Source organism: Ovis aries, chromosome 16 (assembly GCF_016772045.2).
Source record: "Ovis aries strain OAR_USU_Benz2616 breed Rambouillet chromosome 16, ARS-UI_Ramb_v3.0, whole genome shotgun sequence".
NCBI classification, from domain to species: Eukaryota; Metazoa; Chordata; class Mammalia; order Artiodactyla; family Bovidae; genus Ovis; species Ovis aries.
This window is the reverse complement of record NC_056069.1, coordinates 8372917-8384381: the sequence shown is the minus strand read 5'-3', so window position 1 is coordinate 8384381 and position 11465 is coordinate 8372917.

Sequence of the window (11465 nt, the reverse complement as noted above, 5' to 3'; positions counted from 1 at the left end):
AGGCCGGGCAGGGCGTGCCGGCTCCCAGCTCCGCCCGGCGCTGCGCGGGGCCCGGGTCACCGCGCTCCCGGGCTCCGGAAGCCGCGCTGGCTGGGCGGCCAGGCGGGAGGAAGCGGCTCGGGCCGCGCCGCCCCGCGCCCAGGAGCCGCGTGCAGGGTTCAGCCGTGTTTCGGTTGCCCTCTGACCTGACCCTGAGCGCACAAAGGCCTCCCGGGTGCGCCGCCCTGGCCCAGGCTTCCAGTCGCTGCCAAATTAATGAGCCCACGTCAGGTTGGGTTTACAGCTCGGCCGGGAAGCAGCCGAGTGGAAAATGAGCTGGGGGCCGCTCGGGGGGGTCCCCGCAGGAGTGCAGAGGCTGCCTGGCGTCCCTGCGGCCGGGGACTTCGCGGCCCGCGCGGGGCCGCGCTCAGTTCTCCACGCGCCCTCTCCCACTGGCCCTGAGCGCGCAGGCCGCGCCGAGAAACCTGCCGCTCTGTGAGAAACGTCTGTCCTGCTTTCTTCCCAAAACACACACCCCACAGTTAACATCCCAGCCGCACAGGCCAGGCGTGCTCAACACGGGTCGTTGGGTTGCGGCTTGGCGACCCTTCGGTGTCTTTGCGGCGCCTAGAGCTGCGGCCTCGAATCCGTGCCTCCGAACACCGAGCCTCAGGGACTCCGAGCGCCCGCCCAGACGGACCCACGACCCACTCCCAGCAGCAAGGGTCTGGAAGGCCAACTCCGAAGGCGTTTTTCGATCTACGGCTGGTGCTCGGTTTTTGAAAGTCAAAGATCAAAGTCGAAAAGGGATTTGTTTGCTTTGAATGAAGATCTATCTGCTAGTTCATCCTGAAGTCTTGAAAACTGACTGAAGGTCTGCTCTCTTAATGAAGAATTCGGTTCAAGAAACATGATTAAATTTGAAGCTGATAAAGCCTTAATTGATTTATAATTATGACATTGATTTATCGTATTTCTTCCAGATTTTACAGGTATATTAAAAAAGTGTGCGTGCATGCTCAGTCTTGTGGAACTCTTTGCTACCCTATGGACTATAGCCTACCAGACTCTGTCCAAGGGATTTTCCAGGCAAAAATACTGGAGTGGGTTGCCATTTCCTCCTCGAGGGGATCTTCCCCACCCAAGGATGGAACCCACGTCTCCTGCATTTTCTGCGTTGGCAGAAAATGGGTTCTTTACCCATTGAGCCACCTGGAGAGCCTGAAAGAAAGCATTTTCATCTAGAAAACATTCAGAAGTTCAGAAGAGACATGCTCTGAGAAGAAGCCCTCTTTTTCTACAGCTTTTGTTGCTGTCGAGAACCAAAGTTAGGAGCAACTGGTGTGACATTTACCTTGAATCATCTGTCACTTCTGCATCTTCCTCATCATTGCTTCAAAGAGCACCCGGCCACAGACCTCTTTTCTTCTGATGACCTGAGTAAGGATAGCCTTAGGTCACCTCTCATGACACCCCAGTTACTCATCATTGTCCCTTCTCTAGATTCCACACACATCCCTCTAGGCATTTTCTGGGCACCATCCCTTGCAGACTTTGCTGCCCTGAGTCCACACCTTCCTCTGAAACTTCAGTGTACTTGGAAGGTCAAGTTGCCTTTATGATGTCAAGCAGTCACTGTCTTTAAAGGTGTTCAATATCTCACAGAGTAGGATACAATACTTGATGTACTATGATTACCATATTGGCAAACTCTTCTCAACTAAAAATTTAACACATTAGGAACAATGACCAAGACCAGTTGTCTCTGTTGTCCTACAGTGCAGTGCTGGATCAAGAAATGATACCTATGTTGACTCCACAACTAATTAGAATTAATACAGTCCCTTCTAAAAGGCTAGTTACTGGAGTGGTAGTGGTGGGTGTTCATTCTGAGATATGTCAATATATTTGTTTTTCTTCTGAAGCCAGATTGAGATAGTACCATTAAAGAAATTGACATTTTGATTGGTGGAGGAGAAAGGGAGAAGGGGGGGAAGAAATATAGGAAGGCAGAGGATCTTGAAAAATAATAGGAATGGGTATCAAGACAAAGTGAGGATACCTAAGGAAACCAGGAGGGCACCAAAGAATTAGGAAGCAAGAACACTCAATGGTGGGCCTGGGAGAGAGAGAGGGAAAGTGGACCATGCTAAGGACAAATTTCACCTACTAAGAGGCAGTATGGTATTATGATTTAGAGCTCATGTTCATCAACTCCTTGGACAGATTGTATAACCCTATGAGTATCAGTTTCCTCACCTGCAAAATGAGGATGGTAATAATACATAGATCACAGAGTTATGAGGATTAGATAAAATAACACTCACTTAATAAACGTTAGCAATGACTGCTCTCAATTTCACCTGGGAGCACTACATCACAATGTCATTAGGCCTTTGGCATTCCTGTCTGCTCTATTATGATGTATCCTATGAGCACACAGTGAAGTGAGTAAAGTGCTTTTTTCTATGTAAGAAAGTGAAGAAGAGTCACTAGATATTTTAAAGATGATATTTAACAAAAGACAAAAACCAAATTGGAAAAATAAGTAATTGAGAAGAGTTAGAGAACTTTTTAAGTGTTCATACACACACACACACATACACACAAATCTTCCAAGTAAAATCCTTGTAGAGACGGGAAAAGGTATTGCATCCAGAAAATGTAAAAAGGATGCTCTAAAAATGAAACATTAAAAGAACAAGAAAGAAATTTTAAAAATTAAAAATAGGGTAGCAAAAAAGAAATTCAGTAAAAGAGAGTTAAGATGAAGTTGAAGACTCTGTCAGAAAAGAACAAGACAGATGGAAAATAGGGGGAGGAAAGATAAGAAAACTAGAAGATCAATACAGGAAATCCTACAGTCAAATTAAATTCCAGGAAGAAAGTACAGAGATAATAGAGGGAGATTTTTTCTTTTTTCAAAGAAACAGTACAAGAAAATTTCCCAGAACTTACTAAGTTCTTAGACTACAGAAGGGCCAGTTGAATGCATAGCACAAAACTAACAAAAGACTTACACCAAAAGGCATACTCACAGAATTTCAGAAACTTGTGAATAAATAGAAACTCCAAAACCTTTCCAGAAAGAAAAACAAGTCCCAGACCAAAAATCAGAATGGCATTGAACTTCTCAAAAAATAACACTAGAAGTGAAAAGATAGTGAATAGAGCAATGTGTTTACAATTCTAAGGAAAAATAATTTCCAGTCCAGAATTCTACAGCCAGCTGAACTACTCATGTGTGCAAACAAAATTAAGACATTTTCAGGCATGCAAAATTCTAAAAGTTTTATCTCCCTGTACCCTGAAACAGATGCTGCTGACTCACCCAAAAGCCATCTCCATCTTTCTTTCATTTAATTTTTTAAGGCATCATATAGCCATGTGCTTCCCAGAAGTCAAGCCTTTCCCCAGCTCCAAGGAGTATCTTTTTCCTTGCCCTTTGCCAATGATTGGCTTAGAAATAGGCATGTAACACAACTGAGATCAATTAACTATCAGGAAAATTCTACTAGGGGTTGGGGGGAGATTTTCTTCACATAAAAGAAAGGGACTTCTTCGTTTGTATGTAGTTGTGTGAGGACATGATGCTCCAGTTGAAGCAGTACCTTATCAAGGATGGAACACAAATATCAAGGATGGCAGAGAAGAAAGATAAAAAGAACCTGCATACTTGATAATGTCACTGAGCCACTGGATTCCTCAAACCTGAACCTAGGCAATATCCAGACTTATTGTTTCAAGAATGCCAGAATGCAAACGCTGGGCACTTGAGCTCATCTCTCAAGCTGAATTGTATAGTGAAAGCAATAATAATTAATAAAATGCCTACTATTGATTGAGTACTTAGGACTGTTCTTTTGATTAATGTCTATGATAAACCTGTGAAATAAATACAGACTTGCTTCCATTTTGCAAATGAGGGCATATGCACTTGGCTCAACAAGTACATGAATTAGCCAGATTTGTAACCATTACTCTCTGACTCTAAGGTTTGAATATTTTATTCCGACTCTGTGTTCAGGACAGATGTGAATGGAGCATGGGAAAATGTTTGAAGTATGCTGAGTTCAAACATGGTCTTAATAACCATTTTTAATTCCCTTAGTTATTTGCCAGTATAGTTCTGACTTGTGGTAACCAACCTTCAAGATGGCCCCCAATGATCTTCAGTTCCTGGTATTAACATTTTTGTGTAGCTCCCTTAGTGAATAGGGCTGACCTGTGTAACCAACAGGATATCCTGACAATGTGTGACTTCCCAGGCTATGTCATAAAAGCATCATGGCTTCTGCCTTGCTTTCTCTTGGATCACTCACTCTGGGAGAAGACAGTTGGTATGTCACACACACTGAAGAAGCCCTATGGACAGGTCCATGTGTCAAGACACCAAAATCTCCTGCCAATATCCATGTGTGTGAGCCATCTTGAAAGTAGGTCCTCCAGCCCCAGACAAACATCTGATAATTGCAATCCTGGCCAACACTTGACTACAACCTTATGAAAGACCTTGAGCCAGAACCATCCAGCTAAGCTACTCCTGAGTTCTTGACCCATAGAAATTATGAGATAAGTGTTTATTGTTTTGCAACCTAAATGTCCATCAACAGATTCAAATGGAGAAGGACCCTGTGGTCCTGCGCTCCCCTCCATTGTCTTCTGCCTGCCTTTTGTCTGTGGAAAAACTTTAGGCAAGGAATAAATTTAATCAGAAAAGTGAGAAAATGCAGAAACAAAGGAAAACAGTACAATAAGACTAAATAATAATAGTTTAGTTCCTCTTCATGAGCCGTAGATCATATTCTGAGCCATATCCTGTGAGCTGTCTTATAGATACGGAAACCCCTACCAAGTAGAAGAAGTTAACCGCATGATGGTTAGACTATAGCCATGATATAAGCTGCCACAGTTCCAAGAACTGACCGCAGAGAAATGGGAACAAACCAACCCTAGAACTGAAGACTAACTGTACCTAACTGAAGACTAACTGAGGCTGGTCAGAACACCACATGACCAATTTTAAGGTGACTATCAAAGCTAACTGTACAGTCTTTACCTGTAACCCCCTCCGGTCTATGAAATCTCCTGCCCACTGATTGTCAGTTGTGGGGGAGTCAGCCCTTGGACAGGAGTTCACCCTCCCCCTGGTTTCTGGCATCCAAAATAAAGCAAATTTTCCTTTCCACCAACCTTGTCTCTTTAATGGCTTTTGAACAGTGAGTACCGAGACCCCACTTTTGTTTATAAGACAAATGGATTAAAAAAAAAGATTTTTTATACATATATACATAGTGGACTACTCCTCAGTCATAAAAAAGAATGAAATAAGACCACTTGCAGCAACATGGAAGAACCTAGAGCTTATCGTACTAAGTGAAGTAAGTCAGGAAGAGAAAGGCAAATATCATATGACATCGCGTACACGTGGAATCTAAAATATGACACAAATGAGCTTTTATACAAACGGGAAGCAGACTCACAGACATAGAGAACAGACCTGTGGTTGCCAAGGGAAAAAGGAGATGAGGGAGGGATGGACTGAGAGTTTGGAACTCACTGCAAGCTATTTTATCTAAAAGGAGTAAACAGCAAGGTCCTACTATAGAGCACAGGGAATGATATTCACTATCCTGTCATAAACCATAAAGGAAAAGAATATTTAAAAGAACATATATATATGTATATATATACAGAGAGAGATATCTGAATCACTTTGGTGTACAGTAGAAATTAGCACAACATTGCAAATCCACTGTACTTCAATAAAGTAAAAAAAATTTTACAGTGTTTATTGCTTTAAGCAGCTCAGTTTGAGGATAATTTGATATATAGCAATAGATAAATTAATACACTGGGTAATTTAATAATCTTCTTCACTTTAAAGGTGAAAGGAGACTTAGATTTATCAATTTATGTTTTTCAAAGAGACATATGTGGTCCTCACACAACACCATGGAGGAGGGCATGGCAACCCACTCGAGTATTCTTGCCTGGAGAATCCCATGGACAGAGGACCCTGGCAGGCTACAGTCCCCGGGGTCGCAAAGAGCTGGACATGACTGAAGCAACTGAGCACGCTGGCATGCACACAACACCGTGAAAGGAATAAAGTACGAGCTCAGAAAACTGATCATCAGACACACCTACCCAAGGTACTCCAGTTAGCCAGGGACAAAATTAATAGAAGAACATTCTGGGTCATTTTCGCCAAGCCTTTCCAGTATCCCTGTTTAGAAGCTGGCTCAGGCAGAAAAACCCAGAATGAATACAAAATAAAACAAAAATGAAAGAAATCCCCAAAGAGCCCCTAATTTTAAAATATCTCCTAGGAGGCAGTCAGCCACACATAACACTCCCGATGCTCCCAGCCTCACTGCCCTTGTGGTTCTCATTGCACACGAGTTTATAGTCTTGGATCGTGCCCAAAATTGTAGATGGTCATCAGTTTTAAGAACATTCATGTATTCTGAACAGTGAAACTGTTAATGGTTACGGTGTTTATAGCTTGGGTTTAAATAGGAAACTAATAAAGATAAAATCTCTGTTTGATAAGGTGCTCAAACCCCAGTCAATGGAAAGCTTCCTGCTGCACAGTGCGTTCTTTGAGTCTGTCATTGAGCCCTGGGTCCAGCCTCAGAAAACGCAATTAGGAGGGAGTTAAAACTCACAGAGCTAATGTGCTTTTCTTAGAACTAATATTGACGTGGTAAATGCTACTTTTGGACAATAATGAGTGAGTGAGTGACTGAGTGGGTCTGCTTTTTGTTAGGCACGAGCCCTATAGGGTTTGTTTGGGTTTCCTGTTTACTTTGAAAGAGCAAGCAGAATCTCTAGGGCCAAAACTGCTCTGACAGAAACCTCAGTTGATGACCTTGGCTTGAGTTGGGCAAACCCTCGCAAATAAAGTCTCCTCTTTGCTCCAGAGGTAGTAAAGTTGTAATGTATGCAGTCTTTTAGGAGTAATCATCTACAGCAGGGAACTTGGCAGAAAGAAAGCTTGAGTTTGTTTCTTAGAAGTCATTCGCATTAAAGTCTAAAATGGACTGCAAAGCACATACCCATCTGCAATAGATGTTGCTACAGGTGTAGGATGTTGTGGTTTCTAACATCTTACATGTGTTCTCTAAACAATACCTCAAGTGTCTTTTTGTTTCTGGGCTCTGTGGTTTCCTGTATTTCTGGCAGATGATCCCCTATGTAGAAAGACAGCTGCCTGCAAAGTTTACTGAAAATTACGTATAAAGACACACATGCACAAAATGGTGTTGGCTCTGAAAGAAGCTTGGAGCAAGAGCAGGATGGAGCCTGCGGCACTTGTCCAAGTAGCTGAAATAAGCAGTATCATTGACGTCCAAGCCTGAGCAGCTTCCCTGTACCTTCAGGAATTCCTCCAGTTCCCAAGCTCTTGAGCCGTGCAACAGACTGAGTAATAGAAATCTGAATTCAAAACACAGGAGCACGCTGGGGGGAAAAGATAAAGGAAGGCCCCATTAGATGAGAACTCTTGCCAACACTCCATACCCAAGCAGGAATGTCAAGAAGTTTTTGTGTGAATCATCCAAATCATACATCAAGCAAGCCTCAGCTCTGGAGCCAGAGATATGGCTGGAACACAGCTATTAAATATCGAAAGTTGACAAATGCCCAGGGTGTGCAGCTTAAGATACTAGACAGCCAGGTCTATTTTTATTTTTTTGTTGTTGTGTTTTTGGCCTTGCCATGTGGCATGCAGGATCTTAGTTCCCCAACCAGGGATCAAACCTATGCCCCCTGCAGTGGAAGCACAGAGTTTTACCCACTGGACTGCCAGGGAAGTCCCTAGGTGGTACTTTAAAAAGCAGACGTATAGGCAATCCTGAGGCCTGTCTATATAGTCAGTGCACTCAGACTTTCATCCCATGCTTGCCAAGCCAAGGGTCCTCCCTTCCCCCATCCCATGAACACTGTCTTGAGATTATGGAATTCCCACTTTGAGGATTCTCTCCCATTACAGGCTTGCCTGGTACTCATGTAGTTCTCATTTGCCCTACATAAAAGCATTAAGGGGAGTGTGTGTGTATGTCTGCATGTATATGTAAGTATCAATAGATAGTTGGAAGCCCCACATGTAAACTCACCTACAAAGAATTGACCCTATTGAGAGCTCTTGGCTTAAAAATCTTTTAAATGTTCTTCTTCTTTCTCCCCTTCCAAAGAAGTAATGCAAATGGGAGGCAGATAAGCTGCTTCCTTGCAGCCATGTCTTTATCCACTGGGTTTCCGAGAATAGTGACCTGGCAGAATCTAGCTCCTGATTCCATGGACTGGGCAGTCCTTCATGGACTACTGAAACGTGTGCTTCTCCTTCTGTCCTGGAGCTGTGAAGGTGACCAGGGAAAAGACAGGTCAAGAAGAGCAGCTGGAGGGGCAAACTCATGGCTATGCCATAGGGAGGGGAAGTAGTGCATTTCTTAGAGTTTCAGGCCCTCCTCTCCCATCCCTGTTGCTGCTGCTGCTGCTGCTAAGTCACTTCAGTCGTGTCTGACTCTGTGCGACCCCATAGACGGCAGCCCACCAGGCTCCCCTGTCCCTGGGATTCTCCAGGCAAGAACACTGGAATGGGTTGCCATTTCCTTCTCCAATGCATGGAAGTGAAAAGTGAAAGTGAAGTCGCTCAGTCGCTCTGACTCTTCGAGACCCCAGGGACTGCAGCCCACCAGGCTCCTCTGTCCATGGGATTTTCTAGGCAAGAGTACTGGAGTGGGGTGCCATTGCCTTCTCCGCCCATCCCTGTTATTACCCAGTAATTGGCTGCAGATGAAAAGAATGGCATGCTAAAATGAGAGGCTGAAATCCTTTCTAAGATTCTTGTATTGTTAGTATAGGCCCAATGGTGTGGGGCTGCCACAGGACTTCTGGCCAACATGGCAGGGATGTGAATCAAGGATGCAACCTACAGATCAGATATTAGAGAGAACTGATAAAGATATTATTTTCTATTTCACTTAGCAATGTATGGTAAGCCCTAGATTCTATACATGTCAGGCACAAAAGGGAACCTTTCTCTGTAGAACATTACTTCTATTTTTCTTTAATAAATATATCAGATTACTGAGTGAACTTCCAGTTAAAGGTAGCTGGTTAGATACACATTTGCCTCCACTTCCTCCATAAATTCCACTAAAGTGACAACTAAGGAATCAAACAAACAAAAAACAAAAGGTAAACGAAGAGAGGAGGTGAAACAATAACAAGTGCTTTTAGCAGCTGAAAAGCACTTGCAAGAGTGGCAATGACTTAGCAGACCCAAGAAATTAGGGAAGCCCAAGAATACTGGAGTGGGTAGTCTATCCCTTCTCCAGGGGATCTTCCCGACCCAGGAATCGAACCGGGGCCTCCTGCAGAGCAGGCAGATTCTTTACCAACTGAGATATCAGGGAAGCCCAAGGAAAAGCTGAGAGGTGTGAAATCCCCAATAGGTTTAAGAACTGGCAGTACCAGTTACTTCTGGAAGTGGGGATAATGATGGGGCTAATATCCAGAAGGCTGGGTGAGCTTGAGAAGCAGTGAGACCAACCCCACACCACGCCTCCTCCAATATTTAGAAAGAAGATATAAATGTTTTCTCTAAAGAGGATAAGACAAAGGATCTGCTGGGCTGAGGAACACCAAGAAATCAAGGTGGAAAATGTGTCCAAAGAGAGTGAATAAGTGAAAGCGGACACACTGAATGTTGAAATTAATCCCACAGTATTTTGACATCCTAATTAGAAGAGACTCCTTTAATAAATCTGGTCAGCCTAGGAGAAAAGACCTAGAAACTGACATCAAGGATTCACCTATGAAATGGCCTACCCAGATCACCCCAGAGTGAGGTGAAGCTCAGAGTTTGACAAGCCCTGCTTTGCATACAGAACTTCCTTTCAACTTTGTAGCATCCTACTCTTACATACCAATAGATGGCAAGATTACCAACAGTTGAGAAAGAATTCTAATAAGAAAAAAGAGGCCAAATCAACAATCAGGCAAATATACAACAACTTGGAAGAAAATAATGTAGGGAGATGAAACCTTTAACAAATGACTGTTACATACATGAAACAAGAACAAGATATTACATTAAAAAGGGGGGAATTAAATATAAGAAATAAAAATGAAAATCTCAATAAAAGTTTTGAAAATGAAATTGAAAACATATCCCTGAGGGTAAAGTAAGGAGACAGAAAAATAGGAGAATAGTAAGAAATTTTGAGGACCAGCCCTATACATTTATCATTGATGAGTAGGAGTTCCAGAAAGAGACAAAAAAAAAAACAGATAAGGGGGTAGATCATCCAATAACTCATTAAAATTGGCAGAGTTAATTACCTACCAGGTTCTGGCCAAAGTGGATACAAATAGATTCACACCTCAGCTCATCATTATGAAATTTTAACACTCTATGACAAAGAGAAGATCCTAAAAATTAGGTACAAAGTACCAGGAATTGAAATAGCATCTGACCTCTCAACAGCAATGCTAGAAATATAAAAGCCAAGAAGAAATGTCTCCCATTCCTGAGGGAAAATTATTTCCAACCTAGAATTTTATACCCAGCCCCAGAACTAATCAAGTGGGGTGGTAGAATAGAGATATTTTCAGAAATGCAATTATCAAAACATTATCACCATTTACCCCTTCTCAGAAAACTCCTGGAGGATGTGTTCCATCAAAACAATTGAATAAACCAAGAAAGAGGAAGACATGATATCTGAGAAACAGAGAATTCAACATAAGACAGAGGCCAAGGTAACTTTCAAGATAGTAATGAAGGGAAAACCCAAGACAACAGATATGTAACAAGCCTAAAGACAAAGTAATCAAGATTGGAAGGGTTTAGAAGGCTTTGGGGGTGACATCTAATGGACTATCTAAAGTGTTTGAGCTTATTAAGAGATGAGTTTCATAACTGGAAGAGAGTTTGGGCTCATTTGGTGATAAATATATAGAAAACCAAGCAAAAAAGCAGTAAGGCAATTACTGATGCCAGGGAAAACAGTAAGTTGTGGAGAAAAGAAAAAGCTATCATAGTGTACTACATAGCTCAGCTGACAATAGCATTTTAAATGGTCATAAAATGGAAAAAAATATATATATATATAAAACTAAAAGCATGTAGAAGTATTTGGGAGTGCAGGGTTGGAGACTGATGGATCATGTGAATATGGGCGATCGAAGGGGCTGAAAAAGAGTGTTTGATCCTTGTAGTCTGCTCTAGGAAGTCAAAAGATAATAGTTAAGAGTGAAAGCTCAAAAAGTAGCAATAATTTCACTTAATTTGGAGGTAAATCATCAGATGTGAATATCAAATAAATAATTGTTTGGAAAAATAGAGTGGGTTTGTCTCCAGAAAGTGAGAATGAGGAGAGACAGAGAGCCCAGGCTTTTCTTTTTCATGCAAGCCTTTTAGCAACTCCTTGCCTCTTTACAAGTGTGCACAGGTACCTTTGGTAAAACGACATCAT